At 44.9% G+C, this 22,560-nt stretch overlaps 1 protein-coding gene across 8 annotated transcripts in view; it reads right to left on the minus strand.

Annotated features, from left to right (window-relative positions):
* The window catches only part of MECOM (MDS1 and EVI1 complex locus), a 599,591-nt gene that overhangs the window by 195,476 nt on the left and 381,555 nt on the right, over positions 1–22,560 (minus strand). The window contains exon 1 of one of the 8 annotated variants that reach the window (XM_053599765.1): positions 1,009–1,029. The exons of the other annotated variants lie outside the window; for them this stretch is intronic. The gene's annotated coding sequence lies outside the window, so the exon portion shown is untranslated. Of the gene's footprint in view, positions 1–1,008; positions 1,030–22,560 lie in introns of those variants that run through there. 8 annotated transcript variants of the gene reach the window in all.

Below are 22,560 nucleotides of genomic sequence, written 5' to 3' on the forward strand. Positions count from 1 at the left end.
CCAGGGCGTGCTAAGGGTCTGACATGATTCATAGGAGGCAAAGAGCAGAAGTGGCTGGGGTAGGAGCTGGGGCCCTGGGAGAGCAGACTTGCAGGCTCCTGGAGCTGCGGAGAACCTTAGCAGCCACCGAGCTCAACCCTCCCCACGTACCACACAGCTGATTCGTGACAGGAACTCAGACCAGCTTTCTGCCCACAGACTATTTCACGGTGAGGGAAATGGGAGCACAAGGAACCTGGCTATGGAAAAAGAAAATAAAGAAACCTCACAAACGGTAAATGAGAACAGAATACTATGTAGAAAGATAGTCCTTGAAACATGTTCTAACAAGATCCTGGTATAAATTTTAAATTATAATCTCGGTACCGAGGAGACCATCTCAGAAGCTGGGATGGATGGCGCCTTCACAACGAGGAAGGGAGGCAGAAATCATCTGTGCACCTGGCCAGCCCCTGTGACCTTCAGAAGTTGTTGGCTGTACACTCCGCAGCACAGACGTTTGAGCAAATTCCCTTTGTCTGGCAGTGTAACCCTGGCACTCCATCCCTCACACTTTCACACAGAAAGCAAAGGGTCATGGGTGGGCATTGGGTGCAAGTCAGCTCAACGCACCACATCTGGGGAGGGTAGGGGAGGCCTAGAGGACACCAGAAAAGCTGGAGCCGGACAGGAGGACAGCGAGCTGGGCGAAGAGAAACACCTCACCCTGCTAACTTCTGCTTGAGACCCTGCCTCCCCAAACAGGGATATGAAGCAGCAGCAGCTACAGGAGAGAGCTGAGGCACTTTTCACAGATTCAGGAGGAAGGGGGTCACACACACAGGTTAGCCGAACTCCAGGCAACCCACGCTGTCTATCTGAGCACTCAGAAATTCATAGAACACACTTTCTACAGCGTCCCTTTGCCACAAATAAGGCCTCTGTAAAATTCAGAACACCTGTCCAAGAGCAAGGGCATACAAAATACATTATACGATTCTGTAAATGTGCCCCCACCTGCCCACTCACATCATAGAGAGAGTTTAGAAGGCAATGTTTCAAAACGCTGAACCGCAAATGCTGTGGGAGCACGTGGCCGGGTTACCTTCCTCGCAGTCACTGAAGCTCTCATCACAAAGAATGAAAACGGTCATGCGTCCACGTAGAAGGGCATCAGTGAGACGCACCAGGAAGAGGAAAGGAATTCACCCCCACCAGCACCACTAACATTAGTCAATAATTATCTAAGCGATATCAGTTGTGTTTTCTGTGCATCCTGGTTGGCCTGTAGGTAAGCAGAAGGAGCCTGAGCCCAGGGCTCCAAGCCTGCGGCCTCTCTGTACGGGCACTATCTCAGGCGGCCTGTGTGAAGAGCTGGGCGTGTACAGTGTGTAATCTCTGCGTTTATTGTTTCAGCGACTACCCACTTCTGGGGAATCATTGCTCATCCTAATCACCTTCAAAGGCCCCACAGGGCAGCAGGAACTTCCTGCTCACTGGATGTTTAGCTCGTGGGAAGTCGAGAAGAAGATGGCTTAGCCTCTGGGCGCTGCTATGGTGGTGTGGCGGCCCCTGACCTGGCTCACAGGCAGGGAAGAGCAGACGTCTAAAGCTTCTCAAAAACCAGGGAGGATTAGTCCCAGTTTTTACCTGATTTTCAAGAGGAGGTAAATCTGATGATGAGAATAAGAAATCTAAAAGGAATATCCTGTCAATTTTTATACTGTGCATTATCAACTAATATTTTCTGATTTCATAGTATTGCACTGTTCTATGAATATGGGATGCCGAAAATACCTAGTATGGGGGCTCAAGAGATAGGAATTAAAAGATTGGAGTGAAATAAATCCTAGAGGACAGGATATGAATTCAAGTTCTAGAGGCAAATTAAACAGTGCTGAACAAAGCTGAAGAGGGAGATTTTTCATATGAAAAGCTACTAGTGTAAGTAAGGCTGGGCATGGTGGCTCACACCTGTAATCCCAGCACTCTGGGAGGCCGAGGAGGGCAGATCATCTGAGCTCACAGGTTCAAGGCCAGCCTGAGCCAGAGCGAGACCTTTCTCTAAAAATAGCTGGGTGTTGAGGCAGGCACCTGTAGTCCCAGCTGCTCAGGAGGCGAAGGCAAGAGAATCGCTTAAACCCAGGAGTTTGAGGTTGCTGTGAGCGGTGGTGATGCCATGGCACTCTACCAAGGGTGACAAAGTGAGACTCTGCCAAGAAAGAAAGAAAGGAAGGAAGGAAGGAAGGAAGGAAGGAAGGAAGGAAGGAAGGAGCTACAGTATAAATGGTAAACATTCTCTAGTTCTGTATCAATGTGACAAGGACATCTGCAGTTTTACTGTTAAACACTGTGCCATCAGCCACATACAACTATCTAGAATGAAAACAATTAAAATAATTAAAAATCTAGTCCCACGTTCACACAGTGCTCACTAGCGACACAGGACTAATGGCCACCATCCTGGGAAGTGCAGATTATAGAATGTTTTTACCATTTCTGAGAGTTCTAATGGATAGATATAATTCCAGAGGTCAGAACAGACTTTACAGTGAACATAGATATACAATATAAACTAAAAAAAAAAAAAGTATAGCTCCATAAAAGTTCATAACAGGGAGTGGCATATTTAAACCATAAAGAATTTTTACTCTTGCTTTGGCTCCATTCTTATTTAGAAGGGGGGGGAAGAAAAACCTTTCAGAAAACAGGGACATTCTTAAGATAAGTAGCAGAGTGTCAGGGGGAGTTGACATTGAAGTCCTTTTAACCTGACAAGGTACAGGGGGTGTCTGTGTGACAGAGAGAGGGCATACGAATGCAGACACTCTTTGGGGTGTCAGAGTATGCCTTCACAAAGAGAAATGCTTACCCCAGGCCTTACTAATGTGCTACAAATGGCCCAGAGTAGTCAGATCAGACTAAGGACTTTCGAAAAGCCAGGAAGTCAAAACCAGCTGACAATAATCAATCAGCCCTCCAAATGGGTTGCTACAGAAAGGAACGCTCTCACGCAGGAAACAGTTAACTACACATTTTCTGTCTTCATGGGCATATTCAAATATATTTTTATCGCTGAAATCTTTGAAAATGTTACGCAGGTGTTGTCACTGGGTCTTTTTCTGAAAGGTCCCCTGTCCAGTGTGTTTAAAGTATGCTGGATCTTGGGAGCAGAAAGCCTTGATAATGCTCCAAGGTCATCCTCTGTGCTGGAACGTTGTTATCCTGGTAAACATCCCGGCTTTCCAATGGCACACAAATGCCAGTTTAACATACTCTGTTTGACGTCACCCTCTTCCTTTTTTCTCCTTTATTGCTACCATTTGATAATGTGTGTCCCCGTATCCACATGTGCAGGGCAGTCACGTGATGCGATTATAAGCGCTTTACAAATCTAAGCCTCCATAAACTATACAATGTGAGTTACAGATTAAATGGGTCTGCAGTGCTGGACACAGCACCAATACTCAAAAGTATGCCCGAATCTAGTTAGTGAAGTTGCAGTAAATTAAGAGAGCTGGTATTTATACAAGTAATTATGAAAAATACGTGCCAGTTATCCAACTGAGTTGAATCTATATTAACACAACTTGAATATTTTTTCCATTTAGATAACATCTTTGTCAAAACTAAAAAATACTCGCTGCCATATTTACTTCCTGTGATTCTATGGTACCTTTACTGATGATTGAAAGGCAGATATGTTAGAATAAAACTCCCTTGAGTATACAGAACATGTTATAAAGCAGCAGTTCTCAACCTGGGGGTCGCAACCCATGGGAACTGTACTAAAGGGCCCCGGCACTAGGAAGGGTGAGAACCACGGTTATAAAGCATTGTTTCACATAACACTGTTGTCTGCCACAGTCACACAGCCAGGATTTTATGGTAGGTGGTATTTTAAAAGTTGGGAGAGGAAAAGAAATCAAGTTGGTTGAGTTCTATGCCCAAGGACTTCTAGCCCTGTATTTATTTTCAAAAATTAATTTTAACACACAAGTAATACATACAAATATTTTTGTTGAAAAATGTTATACATTTTTTCAATGGCTCAGAGGCAGCCACTGTTACCAGGCGAAGTGCCATAGACCCTTCCATGCTCTGCGCACACGTATCCAAAAAGGCGAGCCAGAGACCATCTGGGGAGATAATATTCATAGAAACAAACAAAAACCTGAAAGCATCTTAAATATTCAACAATTAGGGACTAACTAATCTAAATGTTATTTATAAGAATGTGGCGCTTCTAATCTGTATTGAATAATGTGAAGTTTCTAAAGCACTTAGAAAGCGTATAAAACAGAATGAGCGCTATATAAAGTGTCTGCTGTCATTATAAGAACCGATACGTTTAACGGAAAACACGGACGGCAGAAAGACGTGAGATGTGAGCTGATGTTTTTCTCTCTCTCTCACTGTGGTGTTGCCAGTATTTTCTAGCAGTTTCAGAATCCCTTTCACTCCATGTGACTTATCCTTCCTCTCCGAATCATGAGGACACAACAACAGACAATCCAGAAAAGTAAGAGCAACAAGACCCCTGCCTCGGGGGTTCTCTGGTCCTCACCCCAGTAGCATTCAAGGATAGTTGATTTCATGCTTGACTCCATGAACCCAGGGGAAGCTCACACACGCTCCCTCCCTGACAAGAATGTCAGAAGAAACACTTTCTTATTTTAAAAAAAAGATGAAAACTTCAGAGAAACAAGCAAAATTGAAGGAACATAAATTCTGCTTTTCCAGGTTCTAACTCTTTTGTTTCCATAGGAAAGCTTCTTGTCAGATAACTCTTGATTTATAACAAAATAAAGGAATAGTGCTATGCTGAGCAGAGGACCTTGAGAACCAAGCTGGATTTCTGTCCTGCTCCCTGGGATTCTCCTGGTGGGCACAGGGCAGAGGGCAAGCTCCTCCACCTCCCTTACAGGGACACACTCTGCATTGCCAACTGGGGATCCTTTCTTTACAGTCATGTATATCCTTTACAAATGAAGCTTCCTTTGAAGGCAGGCAAGAGATCAGATTAAGCCTTTCAATATATATTACTTCTGTTTCCTCTCTATCCGCTGTTCTCACAATGGCTAATTCTCCGAGGGGTCCCAGATGTGAACTCTGCTCCTACAACTTGATGAGACCGTGGCAGGAGAACTCACACCACAACATTCCTCTCGACTTTTACCCAGAGAGATGCCCCATACCATCTGCTCCAGCAAAGCTCAAATCCACTCCATTAATCATGGAAGTCCCAAAGTTTTCTTTTCTAACCCTGAAGAAATCTTGATTATTCTCCTGGTTCAAAGTGTTTCTCAAGTGGACCAACTCAAAAGTTTCTCTTAGTAAAAGAGCATAACAGATGTTACCCTTCCAAACACAGCACCAAGCATGATTTCCGTAAGAAAGTAAATCTCAGGAAGCATCTACCGATGAGGGATGGCACATCTTCAGTAGCAACGACGTACAAAATCCCTATTTATACATTATCTTCACGCTTTCACCAGACTCTGTGCAGATCCACAGACAAACCCAACACTCCATTATTTCTGCCTCTGGCTTAGAAGGACCACACTAACCCTTAGCCCCCTGACCTTTCCGGGGCTACCATCGGAATTTCACGCACAGTCCAATCCACGTCTTAATCTTGCCAAGATCGCGAGTCAGGATCTAGTTCTAAATGCCTCTAACTGGGGGCAAATTTTATTTTTAGTACTTGAATGTAAATTTTAAATGGTGGTGTGCCAAATTAATGCAGTAAAAGCTTAATGGCTTCCAAATTTATTTTGAGAATTGTAACATAAAAGTCAGCATAAGAAATACAAGCTCTCATATAATCTCAGAAACGTTACTCTCTAAGGATAGTTTCCAAATGTGAGCTGGAAAGTTTCATCAGGTTCATCCATATAACTGCATTATCCACCTTAATTCTTTAATATGTTGTTTGATATTAGGTTCTAGCATGACCAGCAACAAAATGAGAGGAAGGTGGAGCTGAGGGGCCACATGGAGCTGCTTCAGCTCGGTCTCAGCCTGCCCCATCCGGAGGGAGCTGTGAAGGCTCCTGGTGCGTGACGATCCTTCTGTTCAGTCCCTTGCCTCAGCCACAGCCTATGCATTTGTTTGACCTTGAAGAGGCAAATCAAGTATTGGGAACTGTCCCAGTCTTTGCAGAGGTATTCAGACACTACAAAACACTCAGTACTTTGCAAACATCAACATTACCATTGTGAGCTGTGCAGCATAGCTGGGTGAGACGGTGGGGTGAGACTCCAATGTCATAGCTGGGTGAGACTCCAATGTCATTTCCTCTGCTCTCTAATTCCTCTTGGCAGAGGGTCTCTGTTGCCCTGTCCTGGGCATACTCCGATGCATCTGCTGTCAGGCTTGAATGAAAGGTGTGAGAGCAAGTGTCATCCCCAAATCTCATAGAATTTTAGGGCAGATTGAGAAGTGAAGGTTTCAGATCAGCTTAGTTCACCCAAGAGTATTTCTAGCTTGGGTTACTTTTAATTTCTAAGTCTTCCCTCCAAATACTGAGAGGCAGCAGCCCTCCTCCTCAGCTACCACAACTAACAGGACCTTGGCAATTTAGAACTGGGCAAGGGCTTCTGACCACAAATCCCGATCTTTCTTGTGGTTTGAATCATACCTTCGCCTTTTGTTTAGAATCCAATACCTTGTTCTCTGGCTGGAACACTGGAATTAGCTGGGTCAGTCTCTTCCACACCACAGTCCCCTTCCTCCCCTTACCACCCAAAGAAGACCTGAGCGGCTGTTCGTTAAATAGTTCTGAGTGGGAAAGACGCAAATGAGGGCAAGAGGAAAGGTCAGTACTTGTGTGGTGGTGGCAGAAGCACAGAAAAGAGAAAGGGAGCCAAAAAGAGCGAAAAGAAAAGAGAACTTTCTATAGTCCCAATAATAGGCTGAAGAATTCCATTCCTAGAAATCAAAGATATTATATATTATCTGTTCACATAAATAGACGGATTAGTGTTTGAGAGTGAAAACACACATGATAAGTATATACACACACAGTTTCATTTCATTGTAATATAATCAAATCGACTGCTGATTATTTAGGAAATACATTTACCTACTTATTCAATCATGTTTTGAAAATCCTAATATTCAATCTACCTTTTAGTGAGCAGTAAGGTTATCTGCAGACTCACTGTTCTGTTTCTTTTCTTAATCAAAACATAACCCTGAAGCTAACAGAACAAGCTTACCCCTTGGACTGTTGACATTCCCATTGCTTCCCCAAAGACGCAAGGTATGCTATTTTGCTTGTATTCCCTTTATGTTATAAAAGGGTCAAGAATTTTAAAAGCACCACCCTTTACAGTTCTTCCGCAGAGATCTCTGACATGAACCGTAGTCCTTCAGAGGTCATAGAACAGAGGCAGGGGGGAAAGTACAAATGGGCCAGCTCTCATTATCAGCCATAAGTCACCCGACCCGGGTGGACAAAGTTGGCAAGAAGGTGAAGAAAAGTCTCTGAATGTGCCGTGCAGAAGACACATCTGCAGTGGAGGCGGCATTTGCTCTGACTCTGACATCGCTGGTCAGGACCTGCTAAACTGTTCAGTGCTGCCTGCACTTTCCACACATTTCTTCAACCATAAAATGATCATTTTGACAATGTTGTGTGAAATTCAGGCAAATATCTGAGCCTAATTATCCCACTTTCTTTCCAATCTCATAGTTCCTCACCAACCTCACACACTGATACAGCAGTGACAGCAGCTGCACCAGACCCCGAACGTGTGCACTCAACACACGTCTGTGAGAGCAGCAGAGTCTGGTGTCTTCCCAGGTTGTGAGCCGCAAAGGACCTGCGCATGTTTAGAAATGAAATTCCATGGAAGCAAAGGAGCAAGAATACTATATGTGGGAATGTGAAGTCTTTGGGGTGGATGGAGCTGCGTGGCTAAAGAGGGAAGGGTGTGGCTATGCTGCAGGCTGTGGCAGGCACGGGGATGGGCACAGAGTCAGACTCCAGGCCCTCCTGTCTGGGGATGGGGCAGAGTCAGACCCCAGGGTCTTCCTGTCTGGGGATGGGGCAGAGTCAGACCCCAGGGTCTTCCTGGCTAGGGATGGGGCACAATCAGATCCCAGGGTCTTCCTGGCTAGGGATGGAGCAGAGTCAGATCCCAGAGCCCTCCTGGTGGAGATGGGGGCAGAGTCAGATCCCAGGGTCTTCCTGGCTAGGGATGGGGCAGAGTCAGACCCCAGGGTCTTCCTGTCTGGGGATGGGGCAGAGTCAGACCCCAGGGTCTTCCTGTCTAGGGATGGGGCAGAGTCAGACCCCAGGGTCTTCCTGGCTAGGGATGGGGCAGAGTCAGATCCCAGAGCCCTCCTGGTGGAGATGGGGGCAGAGTCAGATCCCAGGGTCTTCCTGGCTAGGGATGGGGCAGAGTCAGACCCCAGGGCCCTCCTGTCCGGGGATGGGGGAGGATCAGATCCCAGGACCTTCCTGTCTGGGGATGGGGGAGAATCAGAACCCTCCTGTCCGGGGATGGGGGAGAATCAGAACCCAGGGCCCTCCTGTCTGGGGATGGGGGAGAATCAGACCCCAGGGCCCTCCTGTCTGGGGATGGGGGGGAATCAGACCCCAGGGCCCTCCTGTCCGGGGATGGCGCAGAGTCAGTCGCCAGGGCCCTCCTGCTCTGTAGCTCAGAAGCTACATTTCATCCTACTGGGAACAGGCACCACTGTGGGCTTTGAAAGGTGGAACGGTTGATGGAAGGTAGAGGGCTGAAAGGATAGTGACAGTGGGGAGCCGGCCATGTCTGAGAGAAGTTAAGCAGGCAGAATGAGTGATTCAATTCTTCATGGTGTTGTGATGTGTCTCCTTGTCACACAGGATGCAGTGGTAGCCAATTTCAAAGCCTTTGCTCCATATATCTTAGATACACTGAGCTCCACAGACGAACGCGTCAGCATCAGCTGGGAGCCCCTAGAAACACGCGCTCAGTCCCCACCCAGAAACGCCAAACCCAACTCTGCGTTTCAATGAAGTTCTCAGAGAAGTCACTTCCACACAGCCCTCTGCGAAGGACTGAAGGAAGGGAGTGCCTCCGTGCACAGAAACAGTGGACCCTGGTCATGGTTTTCCTCCATAAAATTAGAAAACATACTCTAAAGGGCCGTAGGAGTTAGATCTGGCACCCGGCGCACCGTGCTCCGTGCCTTCCACATCACAGCACCGGAGAGGAGGAGGTCCTCTCTGCCACTGTGAGCACCTTAGCTCATAACAAAATCATCAGCCTTATTTTTTTGTTAAAGAATTATTTGAACCCTAAATGTGGAAATGGTAAAAGGAAAAGTTTGCAGAGAAAACCTCAGTGCCGTAGTGGCCAGGGTTTGGCTGTTGCACGCCACTTTCTCTGGACCAACAAGCTGTACTTCTAAGCCTTCCGTACTCATCAGGAGACCTATGTCCTCCTTTCCACAGAAATGGAGAAGAGGAAAAAGAACAGCTCTCTTAACTGCTGCACATTCAATAGCCTAAGGACCTTATTTTCCTTCCTGGTCAAATACCCATTAAAAGTAAACCCCAATCCCAGCACTTAAATAGGTTCCTGCAAGACGATGCAGAGATAGTTTATTTTAAAATAGAGGATAAGCCCGCCTGTCTCTGTCATCCTTCCCAGAGAGGACCTGGGATCAGCCAGATGAACTTCTTTGGATTCTATCAAGTGTCAATTCCACAACACAGTATTTCCAAGGCCTGGCAAGTCAGCAAAGTGTTGGTGTAGTCCGTGAAGTCGGACCCGCTGTTCCCTCCAGTAAGGGTCATCCCAGCTACGGTGCTGCATAGGCCTACAGTTAGTCACAGATATGGAAAATCATGGAAGAGTCTTTTCAAAAAGACCTCTGTACAGCACAGTGTCATGTGTTAACAAGTTTATTAAAATAGAGTGCTTCCATTGAGCAGCACTGAAGAAAGGGAACACAAACCATGTGTGGGTTCATTCATTTCATTTATTCACACCTGTGATTATTAATCGTGCCAAATGGGACAGAACCATCACTCACAGTAAAGTGCCAAACACCATGGGTCAGCTGTCATAAAAACGTGATCCTTATGGAGAATCCTCAAAAGAGCTAGAAGTAGACCTTCCATTTGACCCCACAAGGCCATTACTAGGCATCTACCCAGAAGAAAAAAATGTCATTTACCACAAGGACATTTGCACTCCAGTGTTCATCGCGGCTCAATTAACAATCACCAGGATGTGGAAAGAACCCAAGTGCTCATCGACACATGAATGGATACATAAACTATGGAATATGTATACAGAGGCACAGAGGTCTGATTTCCCAGGTCCTGTCTTTGCAGAGCAGGCTTAGAGCCATCGCTCAACTCCAGAGAGGCCAAGATGCTCACTCTCCTGAAGTCCCGTCAGAGCAGAGCAGGGTCTGAGCGAACAGAAACAGCTTCACAGCAGCCGCCAGGGAGACAGTCTCACAAAGGGGATGGACGTAGAAAAGTGGCTCACAAGTGGTCCAAAAATGAGACCAGTAGATGAAGAACTACGTGCCCACAAGAGAGAAAAATACAAGTAAATTCAAGAAGGAGGGTGGGAGAAGGAAGGGGGCTTGGTAAGGGGAGGACAGGAGAAAAGAAGGAAGGAAGGAAATTCAAGAAGCAAGACGGTGGATAAACTATGGTATCACACACCCTGGAGTACCATTCAGCCATTAAGAAAGATGGGGCCTTCACATCTTTCGTATTTACCTGGATGGATTTGGAGCACATCCTCCCAAGTGAAGTATCAGAAGAATGAAAAACAAGCATCCCATGTACTCAATACAAATATGAAATTAGTAGAGGAACAACTACACACCCACATGAGAGGCAAACACAATTAAATTCAAATAGGAGGGGAGGGTTGAGAGGGCAGGGGGAGGAGGGGAGGGGGGAGGGGGGGGAGGAGGGGAGGGGAAGGGCTCCGTCAGTTCTCACCCGACACCTGAGGGTACAATGTAGGGTACACAGCACAGCACACCTACTGGGTGAAGGGCTGAACTACACTTGAACTTTTACATACCAAATGCAAACAAGGTAGCCTAATCATTTGTACCCATATATTAATCTGAAAAGAAAATGTAATTCAGAGCAATGGTTCACAAGCATTTATCATCACATTACCTATCAATAAAATCTGTTGAGCTTTCATCTCCAATATATGCACATATTTATTTATAAATCATTCGTGTTACTGTGCTAATATACATAAAATGACATAATAGTAATGTGCATATTAGTAAATCCAAATAAAAATATGACAGTGCAATAGTACGTGTAGAAACAGTTTCTAATATTTTCTGCCCCCTAGCAGACTATTTTCTACAGTCCCTGGCATGTGGACACACACTTGTGAGATTCCTTTTTTAGAGTAATTTCTATGAGAGTATTTCTTTCCCACAGGGACAATGTTATCCAGAGTATATGATTACTTCAATCACCTCTAGAATTTGAGCAAAGAAACTGTTGCTCAAACAGTTGCTAAAGATAAGAGACTTAATCTCTTTTCTTTTTCTGTCTCTAGAAACTTAAATTGCACTTAGGACATAATAAATGTTCAGTATTAGGATTAAATAAATCCATATAGAGTTGAGGGAGTGAGGGAGGAAGTCTGAGGATTGAAGGAAGAGAATGAACACATGTATCACAAAAAAATATTTATACAGTAATAAAAAAAAGCTTGCATGCCAGGAAAAACAATGAGTTGCCTCGATTATTTCAATATAATAAGAATAGTAATCATAATAAAACAGAATAAAATCTACATGAGAAAGAGCTTATCTCCAGCATACTTCCATTTGTCAGGATATTTTTTTTTTTTTTGTAGAGACAGAGTCTCACTTTATGGCCCTCGGTAGAGTGCTGTGGCCTCACACAGCTCACAGCAACCTCCAACTCCTGGGCTTAGGCGATTCTCTTGCCTCAGCCTCCCGAGTAGCTGGGACTACAGGCGCCCGCCACAATGCCCGGCTATTTTTTTGTTGCAGTTTGGCCGGGGCCGTGTTTGAACCCACAACCCTTGGTTCATGGGGCCGGCGCCCTACTCACTGAGCCATAGGTGCTGCCCATTTGTCAGGTTAATATGTCCAATCACACATCTCATCTCCAGTACTTCTGCATTTAACTTTATTGGGATCTCTCTCTTTTTAATTAGATAATACATCAATTTCATTTTAAGTAATCAAATTAAAATTTGAAATCTATTTACATGCAAGTTCCTTAGAATTATTTGCCTTGCCCACAATTCATTGAGAAAGGAAACAGTGATAGACAGAATTACGTGATTGCCGGGCCTTGTAGCTGACCCTGATCACCACGGCCTTTGTTCAAAATCACTTGTATGTTTTTTTCTGGCAACCAACTTCTACTGATAGTTGGTAATACTAATATTTGTGTCATGTTATCAAATATATTTCCCAAGAGTCATGGTTACAGTGTTATCAATAGATTTATCTGTTACATCAAAGTTTTGGTGTAATAAACTTATCACCATTTTCACTAGTTTCCCCCACACTCACTGTCAGCTTGGACAAAAAGTGCTTTGTAAAGTCTGTTCCATTAGAAACGGTTCCTTCAGGTGTTCAGGCCAATCTCGGGTGCCAGACTCCGTGAATGGACTTCTCTGCTGCGCTCAGAGCCCCCCCAGCAAGACTCTGCCCAAACAGAGCCTTCCGCGCTCTGGAAAGTACATGATGAGGGGAGGAGAGGCCTAGGGGACCAAATGGGAGCTGTGTTATGACACCCCACTGCTCCCAGATGCCACATTGTGGCATAAGATGACCTTTCAGAAACCCCTAGGTCCTGTTCTTGTAGTCCTGGGAATCCTGGGTGTTGAGATGAAGACCCCTCCTTCACTCCGGGCAAGGATGTGTTCCAGCCTGAGAAGTCTATTTTTGCCTCTGCTTAACCCTGAGAGTCTCCAAAGTCCCAAACTGGTGGAGGAGAAGAATTTTTCCCAGGAACATTCCTTTCCCTCAACAAATAATGAGGCCTGTCTCGCAATCTGAAGTTTCAAATAAGCCCTAAATCCTCATGGGATGCTTATAGCAAAAATGCTGGCATTGATTTTTGTTTACGTATATGAGCTCACACACACATTCACGTGTACACATGGGTGGGTAAGTATCTACACCCAGGCTCAGAAGGTGCTGCTCACAAAATTTGGTCTTTCTCTTCTCTCTTTAGAAATAAAGACACAGGTACAACCAGTTTGTAGAGCTTATGAGACGTTCCGTCGGTGGGACAGTTTTCTTACTGTGCGATCATGTCCTTCCTTATGTTGTGATTTTCACTGAGCTTCGTGTATGTGGACACCAGTCCTTCCGTGGACACCGCGGTCCTCCGCAGCATCTGGGGCAGTGGCCCTACCTTTCAGGAAGCTGGACAGAAGAGGTCACCCTCCCCAACATGACCCCACAGTGTGAAAAGAGCTTGGTCCCAGCGGTGACTCTGATGAAAGCAGAAGAAATCTGACCCTTCTTAAAGAATGTGTGGAAAGGTAAAAGGGCCTTTTTTTCAGTCTTACTAAATATTGGACTTTGAGTTCCTTCCCATCTACCTCTCCAGGGCCCTCAGAAGGCTTCTGGGCCAGTATGGAAGGTGTTTATAAAGCCCCCTCCATGCCAGGGGCAGGCAGTGCAGATGTCAGCTGGACAGTGACAGCTGAGCTGCTGATGCACGGCAGGCTCAGCTTCCATGGCTCAGACATTGCCTGTTCAGCACATGAACATCATTTCCCTGAGCAGCGATTCCCATGGTCTGCACCCCACAAGCCCCACTGCAGCCCCCATCCCATCCTCAAGGACTGAAGGACATACTCCAACCCCAGGGAACATGCTCTGTGGGGAGCTGCCCTAGAGCTGCCTTAGGCTCATGGTCCCCCGAGCTGGCTGGCTGCATTAGCCTCTCTGACGAGGCGAAGCCCCAACCCTCCTTCCAGCCCAGTTTCTTACAGAACTTCAGTCAACATCTTGGGTGGCTGGAGCAGACAGAGCCTTCTTGGGGAGAAGGTAAAAGGTGCCAAGGAAACCTCCGTGCAAACAACATGGTTAAAAATATTCTGATTAGTTAAGATAAGATGTACTCTCATTTTCCTGGGGGTCTTATCTTTATAGATAGTGCTGCACAATCTGTAACAAAGTTTTAGCTGAGCGAAGTGGTTGTTATTTTCAAATAGCATGTGCTGTGGTGCTTCCTTGGGGGAACGCATTCCAATTTCTTAATGGGGTGTAATCAGTAACACATTTGCTTCAGGCCTTATAATGATGATGCTGTTAACGGCATTCACCAAAAATCCTATTTCAGAACAGCTGTTTCCAACCTACTTTCGCTGTGAATGTACTTTTGTGTGTTTAACATACTTGGCAAGTGTCTGAGAAAGCCCTTGCCTACTGTTTTATTTGTTTCCATTTATGAAAACATGCGTTCACTGTGAAAATTAGATGCATTTGTAAAGTTATCAAGGCGCTTATAACACTGCCCTCTCCTTGCCATCGCCAGCAATTTCTGAATCTTCTCCAGTGAAATCCGCTTTGAAGAAAATTCCGTTCATTTGTTTAACCATAAAATGATCAACAGGCTTTTCTTCAGACCAGAATGGAGTGAGCATCTTTCTTGAATTATGTGCCCTGAGGTCACGTGGGAGAGAGAGAAAGAGAGAGCGGACAAACACAGACAGAGCCACAGTACTGCTTTGACAAAGCTCAGAGCAAGTTTCCCACCGGCCAACTTCCCCCTGCTCCCTGGGTGAGCCATGCTAAAAGTTGTCCACCAAGCCCTGTAGGCACTAACACTTATTAGCACCGCACTTGAAATGCAAAACTGACCCTCCATTCAGAGCCATCCTAAGAAGAGAACACCTTCCTTTCTTGTAACATTACTCAGGCAGGAGGCAGGCAGTGTGCACTCACGTCAGCTTAACAAGCTGTTTGTGTTCTGTCTTCCTCAGGTGACGATGCTCCTTGGGACGGAGCGGCCCAACGCACAACTGGCCACATGGGCTGAGAAGCTGTCAAAGCAGGAAAAACTTCCTTGCCATTTTATGCCCCCCACAGCCCAAAGGAGACAGGATGTTAGCGTATTATCAGTTTATTAGCTTGTGTTGTTCTACATGTTTGTGGCACTCAGGGTGTGTGATGATACAGCAGGGAGCACAGGCCGACGTGTGTCACCGACGTGTGTCACAGACACATGCCTGCCACCTGGCAAGTGCTCAAGCCCAGTCCCAGTGCCCTGAGAAGGGCCCGCCAGATGCTCTTTCCCACTTCACCTCCTTTATTCTAATGTTCCCGTTTCCTCCGTGCTGAAGCTATTCCTTAATCCAAAATCGCTGGGAAGAGAGATGCTTAAACCGTCAGAGAAACCTGCTACGTTACTGACTTTGCCTCTTCCCTGAGTCCTAAGCAAGAGCTCTCACAACTTGCCTCTTCCCAGACTGACAGTGAAGCCAGACCCTGCCCAGCAGGAGACCTGTTTCCTTGGCCCTTGGAACATAGAAAATATCACATTTCTCCTTCTTTCCACCTTTCACTCTCCGTCATGCTCTGCTGCCTCTACAAGTCACCATTTCACTGTGGCAACAAAGATTACACAGACTCTCACAGGTAAGGCCTCCGGCGCACGCAGGGTGAGGGTGCTGGGAAGACGGCAAGGGCTGCAGGCCTATCTGCGCCCTGCCTGCCGCACTCAGCGCAGGCCTGCGCAGTGGCAGCCAGGCTGTCCCGAGGCAATGACTCAGTAATAAGATACACAACAAATAATGGGGTTTTTTGCTGGAAAAATATATATTCAGGTAATTAAATTGTTAACATGATGGATGGCCTTATTTTATATTTGAATTCAAAGTGACTTTCAGTATCATTCAACTAAATGGCTTGATGTTACAAAAAAAATCCCCTAACTCCAGAGAAATGGAAATATAGATTTTTCTTCATTTATTTTAAAAACAAACATAGATAGTTTTTAGTATGCTGGGTTATAAAGTTACCTGAAATCCATAGTGTTCAAATTTCCTATACATTTTTTTCTCAATTAGGAATGAAGCCCTAGAAAATTTGCCAATAGATATGTTTTGGGAAGAGTAAGAACATGTTAGGGAGACCTATTGTTCAGAATGTTCCCTAAGACCCCCTGTGTCTGAGTTTAAAATGTTAATGGACATGCATTCTGCCCACGTTGACTCCCAAATGACAATATGTTTTGTGCCCAGGGCATGATTCTGACTGAATCAATAAACCACTCTAAGTCTGATAAAAGTTCTACAAAATATCCAAGACATTTAGAGTAATTGTTAACATCTGTTCATTATTCGACAGTGTAAGCAGGTTTAGAAGCCAGATAAATTTATTTATTCCTCAGCTGCAAGCATGTCACTGCCACCTCAGTGGTGACATAAAACAGTGAGACATCAGACTGGCCTTAGCTCGGTTCAGAGAATACAAACGAACCATTGTGGAAATAACAGAAAATTCTGCTTTCTCCATGTTTTACACTTGGTGGAGGGGGGAGGGAGAAAAGGCAAGTTTTAGTCAAAAAATCTTGGTAACTTACTGTGAACTGAAAACCTGGAGAATATGCAGGAAAAATAAATAAAGTATAAATCTTCTAGAAGGAATCTGAAGATACCAATAATTGCTTCAACCTAAGAGCATTTTTCTTGTTTAAAACACAATTCCATTTTGATTTCTTCTTTCATTTCCCAATATACAAAAGTTATGTCTACACTAAAAGGTTAAAAGAATGCTTTTTAGGAAAAACAAAACCTAACACTGAAAAAGTTCTGTCTATCAGAATGAAATTAGTTCTTTGAGAATAGCCACTAACTTGGAGCTGACTTATCCTGAACCAAAACCAGCATCACAGTCATCGTTTGCCCGTAACGAGAAAGTTTTAAGCAAATTGTGGTCATGCTTATTGGGGTAGAAGAGGCAGTTCAAGTGGTTTTATGTGGGGTAAATAATTCATGTAGTCTGGTGTGTGTGTGTGTGTGTGCCCTGCCCTTGCAGTAGTCTCAATGACCTCTAGTGATGCCCTTGCAGTAGTCTCAATGACCTCTAGTGATGCCCTTGCAGTAGTCTCAATGACCTCTAGTGATGCTAATAGATCACAAGTCAGGTGGTCCTTGAGTATTTGAAGCAGAGTTGATAATTAACTTTCAACTACCTCGGTGTTACCCTCACTTGTGTAAAATAGATTGAATAAAGTTGCCTCAAGATTAACTCTTCGATGAAGGAATAAATCTGACAATATGCCATCAGCTTTAACACAATCCAGTAACGTCAAACCTTGGAAACTTTGTGAACTTTTTCTAGGAAAGGTAACAAGATCCGACGAAGAGGTTTGCAGTAGAAGTAAGCCAGTGGTTGCATTTGTCTCAAGTGAAGCCCTATAAACACCCTAACGCATTTGTACAGCAAATGTTATAAGGTAGACATTTAATAAAAGTTGATTGAATTGAATACTTAGAACAATAACTATATATTTATATCTAGTACTCAAAACATTCTATGAAGTTAGTGGGAAACACTAGTTTTTTCTACCAGGACCAGAAGATTAGCTAGGCAGAGATGAGAAAATTAACAGGGAGATGCTATCTAGCTAATTAAAGCTGTAAAAGAAACAAGAGCCTCTTCACAGATTGCTCTGTTCACTAACCTGTAATTACATTGTCAATTGCATTAACTTCATTGCCCACTAATAGAGTAAGCTTCAGGGGGGCAGCCAATGTTAGGATGGTTATTTATTTTTATGTCCTAATTAATCAGTACTGACACCAAACCACATCCTTCCTTCTTGCTCATTATTTAAATGATCCATTTATATGGATGAACCTCTGCTTTGTGCATCTCATTATCACATTAACGTGCTTTCAAAACAAAAAAGGGTTCTTTCTGCTTCAGCAAGTACTTTGAACAAACAGCTACTTGAGCCACCCCAGCGGGCTGTGCAGCCCTCATCTTAGGAGGCACTGCTGTTAGGCCAGAGGGAATCAAATGAAAATTATTTCCTGATAAATTCTGTAGTGCTGCGGAGAAGCTGCAGGAGGACTTAGCTTAGAACATGGAAGCAGGAGTTTTAACTTTTCATGCAAGGTTGGGAAGCAACTTTTGCTCACCTAATTTTGTTATTTCCTTGCTTTTTTTTATTATTTTATTTTTATTTCCTTGCTTTTTATTGTTGTTGTTGATACAGACTCCTACCCTGTGCCCTGAGCAGAGTACAATGACATCATAGCTCACGGCAACCTCAGACTCGGCCGTGGGCATCCCGCTGCCTCAGCCTCCAGAAGCCACTGGGATTACAGGCATTTACGGTGGTGCCAGCTGGGTTTTTTTGTTTGTTTGTTTGTTTTGATGAGTTGGGGTCTCACTCTCCCACAAGTCTCGAACTCCTGAGCTCAAGCAATTCTCCCTCCTCAGCCTTCCACAGTGCTGGGATTGCAGGCATGAGCCACCACTTAATATCTCATATGTGGAAAATGTGACAATAAACTCTGCCATGCCACCAAGTGGTGTTAAAATCTGTGAAGTCATCGGATTTGAATGTAATTTAAAAGTAACTTGGTGAGCCCACCTCTAGGATGTGATTCTCTTTTTAAGAAGGCTCCAGGTTAACTTTTCTGGATTGCTACAGACTTGCCATTCAGACCACGTCTTGAGAAGCCCATTGTAAATCAACTCTGATACCACCCTGGACAGTAGTATTGGAAAGAGCACATATGCCTTAATATATCCAAACAAAAGAAGTCTTTTCTCAAAAAAAAAAAATTATCCTCTTGGCAGGGTGCAGTGGCTCACGTCTGTAATCCTAGCACTCTGGGAGGCTGGGGTGGGAGGATTCCTTAAGCTCAGGAGTTCAAGACCAGACTAAGAGCAAGATCCTATCCTACTAAAAATAGAAAAATTAGCTGGGCATTATAACAGGCACCCAAAGTCCCAGCTACTCAGAAGGCTGAGGCAGGAGGATTGCTTGAGCCCAGGAGTTTGAGGTTGCTGCAAGCTATGACACCATGGCACTCTACCCAGAGTGACAGAGACTATGTCTTAAGAAAAAAAAAATTATCCTTTAGAAAAAGGATGCTAGAGGAAGCATGCTATATCCAAATGTTAACAAAGTCTCTTTGACATTATAGGGCACACAGGGTACTTTTGGGAAAAACTTTAGTTAAAAAAAAAATACTATCAAGGTTGATTTGTGTGTTTAAAGATGTTTCATGATAAAATAATCTTTTTAAAAGTCAGCAATATTTAACCCAAATTTTTTAATCATTGCTTTGAATATTATCTCTCAAATGCAAATATTAATGTTTAATGGGGTTCTCTATAATTTTAAAATAACCTCTAAAAGTGTACGGGAAAAGGTGACTTTGTGGAGACCGTGGACGTGCACCCACAGGACAACAGCTCTAAACGTCACATGACGGGGCGCTTGGACATAAGATGGACTTCCTAGGGACACCCATGTACACTCTTGGGCTCGAGCTGTCCTATAAAAGTGGCACGTCTCAGATACATGGAGGCAAGTGAAGGGGCAAACTCTAATGATGTGGACAATGTGTATTTCAATATTTCTATATTTGCAAATATTATGAACATTTTTGATAATGGCAAAAAAAATCATTTTTTGAATTTCTGATTGGGTGAAATTAGTTTTCACTCTGTTTTCTGTAGTTCTCTGCGATGGAAGCTGTGACTATACTTGGAAATGTGGTCTTACGCTCCACCCTGCCTGATGGGAAATTTGCCATTTGTAGACGGCAGGAGGACAAACAAAATCATGGCACATGCTCTAGTCCTTCATCCACTCTGGGCAGTTTTCTCAGATTTCCAAGAGTTCCCAGTCACCTGCCCACTCCCACAGGCACCGCTGTGGCCTGGGAATCCAGCCACAGTGCATTCCACTTACGAAAAGGAAATCCTTATGGATACTTTACCTAAACCCTTCGTGCTTCGCTGGCAGCTCATTTCATATTATTCAAACTCTGTGAACAGTAGTCGAACATCATCCTCTTCATGGAAAAAATCCATTATTTGAGAATAAGCAATAAATCACCTTTTATCCTTCATTTCCCCCACTTGAATAAACCCAGATCCCTTGGGCTTTCCCAAAACATTCAACCTCCAAGTCGCTATCAGGGCATAACTGAGTTCCTTGGGATAATTCGTCATACATCCTGACTAATTATAACACTATATATGATAGGAGGCTGCAATGATCATTAATTTAAATAGTAAATAATTGCTGTGAAACTTGGCTGCAGCCTCCCCGAGGCCCCTCAGGAAACTCAAGCCTTGCTTTGACTACCACAGCCGCTTCAGAAACGCTCAGTTCGTCTCCGTCATGATGAGGGATCAATCTACGTTTAGGGAAAGTGGGCAAATGTCCAGAATGGAGCACATTAAAACCAGGGAAATATGCTTCCTCAAAGCCTAAGCCAAAATTTCTAAAACTGCAGGGCAAGTTCATTAACCATTTGATATTGTCATGGTTATAACACCCATCATTGAAAGTGGGCTCCATTTCAAGCCTCACGTGCACAAAACTTTCTGAAATGCTTCCCCACGTGCTAACCCAGTGAACAATTGCTCTGTTCTGTTCTTGGTGGAGATCACTACTCTGCACGCCCCATATCAGCTCATGGATTCTGTGTGCACATGAGAGACAACTAATCCGAAATCAGCCTACGGAATCTGATCATGTGATTGATGCCAGAAGGAACTGTACTTTTAGGCAGAAGCTCGAGGGGATATTTCTTCCAGTGAATTCACATGTTTTAATGTATTGCCTAACCTTTGAGAATGAGGCATGAAACACCACCCTTATACTAGACTACAGTGTCTAGGAAACTAGTTTGATTTTTTGTATTTTAGAGAGATTGAAGCAGCATCTATTCACTCACTGTACAAGAATGAAGGGCTTCTCCCGTCTGTTCCTTCCTGAACTCAGGGTCGCAGTTTGTTTGGATCCTATTTCTGAAGAAGAGGCTGGAATCCTGCTGTGAGCTCTGCCTGCTAATCCTGGGAGACTCAGGGGAGTCCCGGCGTAACCCCACATCCTTGAAGTCAGATTCAAATGCACATTGAGAAGGACCCTAAAAGGCTCACAGGGCCACTGTGTGAGGTCACCGGGTGAAGCATGAGAGCTGGCTATGGAAGAGAGGGGAACTTGTGGGGGGCCTGCTGTACCCAGGGACCATTCTTGGTATAGGTTCCCCAAATCAGTCTCATAGGAGATGGAAGATCTGAATTCAGTATCAGAGAATGTTTTCTGGCTCCCAGGCAGTGGGAAAATGATCTGGATCAAATTATATCCAATGCAGAGGTGTGTGGGGCATTCTAATGGATCCCATTACCCTGTGGTCATCTTGGGTGGTGAAATTCATTAAGACTCCATCACAAGAATTAGGATTCGAGAATGTTGGACCTGAGGAAGGACCCAGTGTAGATCCTGTAAGGGCTGTAAAGTAAAGTGACTTGAAGACGTCAGCTATAGCCATCCTGCAGCCAATAGCAGGTACCTCTGTGACCAGCAAAGGGGTGTCTGAATTTGTCTTTTAAATGCCTGTCCGAGGAGGAGGCAGCTAAAACACATCCACAGAGTGTGAGGGTAGGGTGGCGATGTCATTGGCATAAGCAATGCACGTTGGTCCAAGATTCCATCATTGCTACCCTGGGGTTCCAGACCAGGGTTCTAACCCATTCCTGGGGTTCCAGAACAGCCTTCTAACCCACACCCAAGGGTTCTAGAGCAGCCTTCTAACCCACCCCTGGGGTTCTAGAGCAGCCTTCTAACCTGGCCCTGGGGTTCCAGAGCAGCCTTCTAACCTTGCCCTGGGGTTCCAGAGCAGCCTTCTAACCTGCCCACACATTTCCATGCATACCCCCAGCCACCCATCACAAAGCAGGTGGGGCCGCCCTGGCCTCACATCACACCCATCCAGACTCCCTCCTGTGGCCTGCCAGGCTCTCTCCCTCTGATCTCACCATCCTCCTCTCGTTCTCTCTCTCCAGCCTATGTGGTCAGCCTTCTGCTTCTCTGAAACAGCAGGCTCTTGGGCCTTGCTCTTGTCACCGTGGCCTGGCGTGTTCTTCCTGAAGCTGCCCCTGTGGCTCGCTCCATCATTCTCGCCTAGCTCTGCTCAGATGTCCCCTCTCAGAGGGGCTGTTCCTGACCCATTCTTCGGTACCAGCCTCTGCATGCTACTGTTCTCACTTCTCTCCATCCTGGTCTCCATCTGTCCTTAAGGAAGTTATTGTTACCCAACATCATATATTTACTTGTTTCTGTGTTCACTGTGTAATAAGCTCCATGAGGGTATAGGGTTGGTCTCTGCTCCAGAGCAGTGCCTGGACCACAGCTGGTACTCAACTCTCACCACATCTGTTGAATCAATGAACTGATGCTCTGAAGGGGAAGCAGCCAATCTGGTCTAACTGGTGCTGTGCTTAGGGGAGACTCCAGCCTGAGGGGTGCAGGGCTATCTGAATCCCTTCTTAATTTCCTGGCATTTTGCCTGTTACCAACCTTAACTCTTCTAACCTTGGTTACCAGCGTCA

This window comes from Nycticebus coucang, chromosome 8 (genome assembly GCF_027406575.1).
Source record: "Nycticebus coucang isolate mNycCou1 chromosome 8, mNycCou1.pri, whole genome shotgun sequence".
NCBI classification, from domain to species: domain Eukaryota; kingdom Metazoa; phylum Chordata; class Mammalia; order Primates; family Lorisidae; genus Nycticebus; species Nycticebus coucang.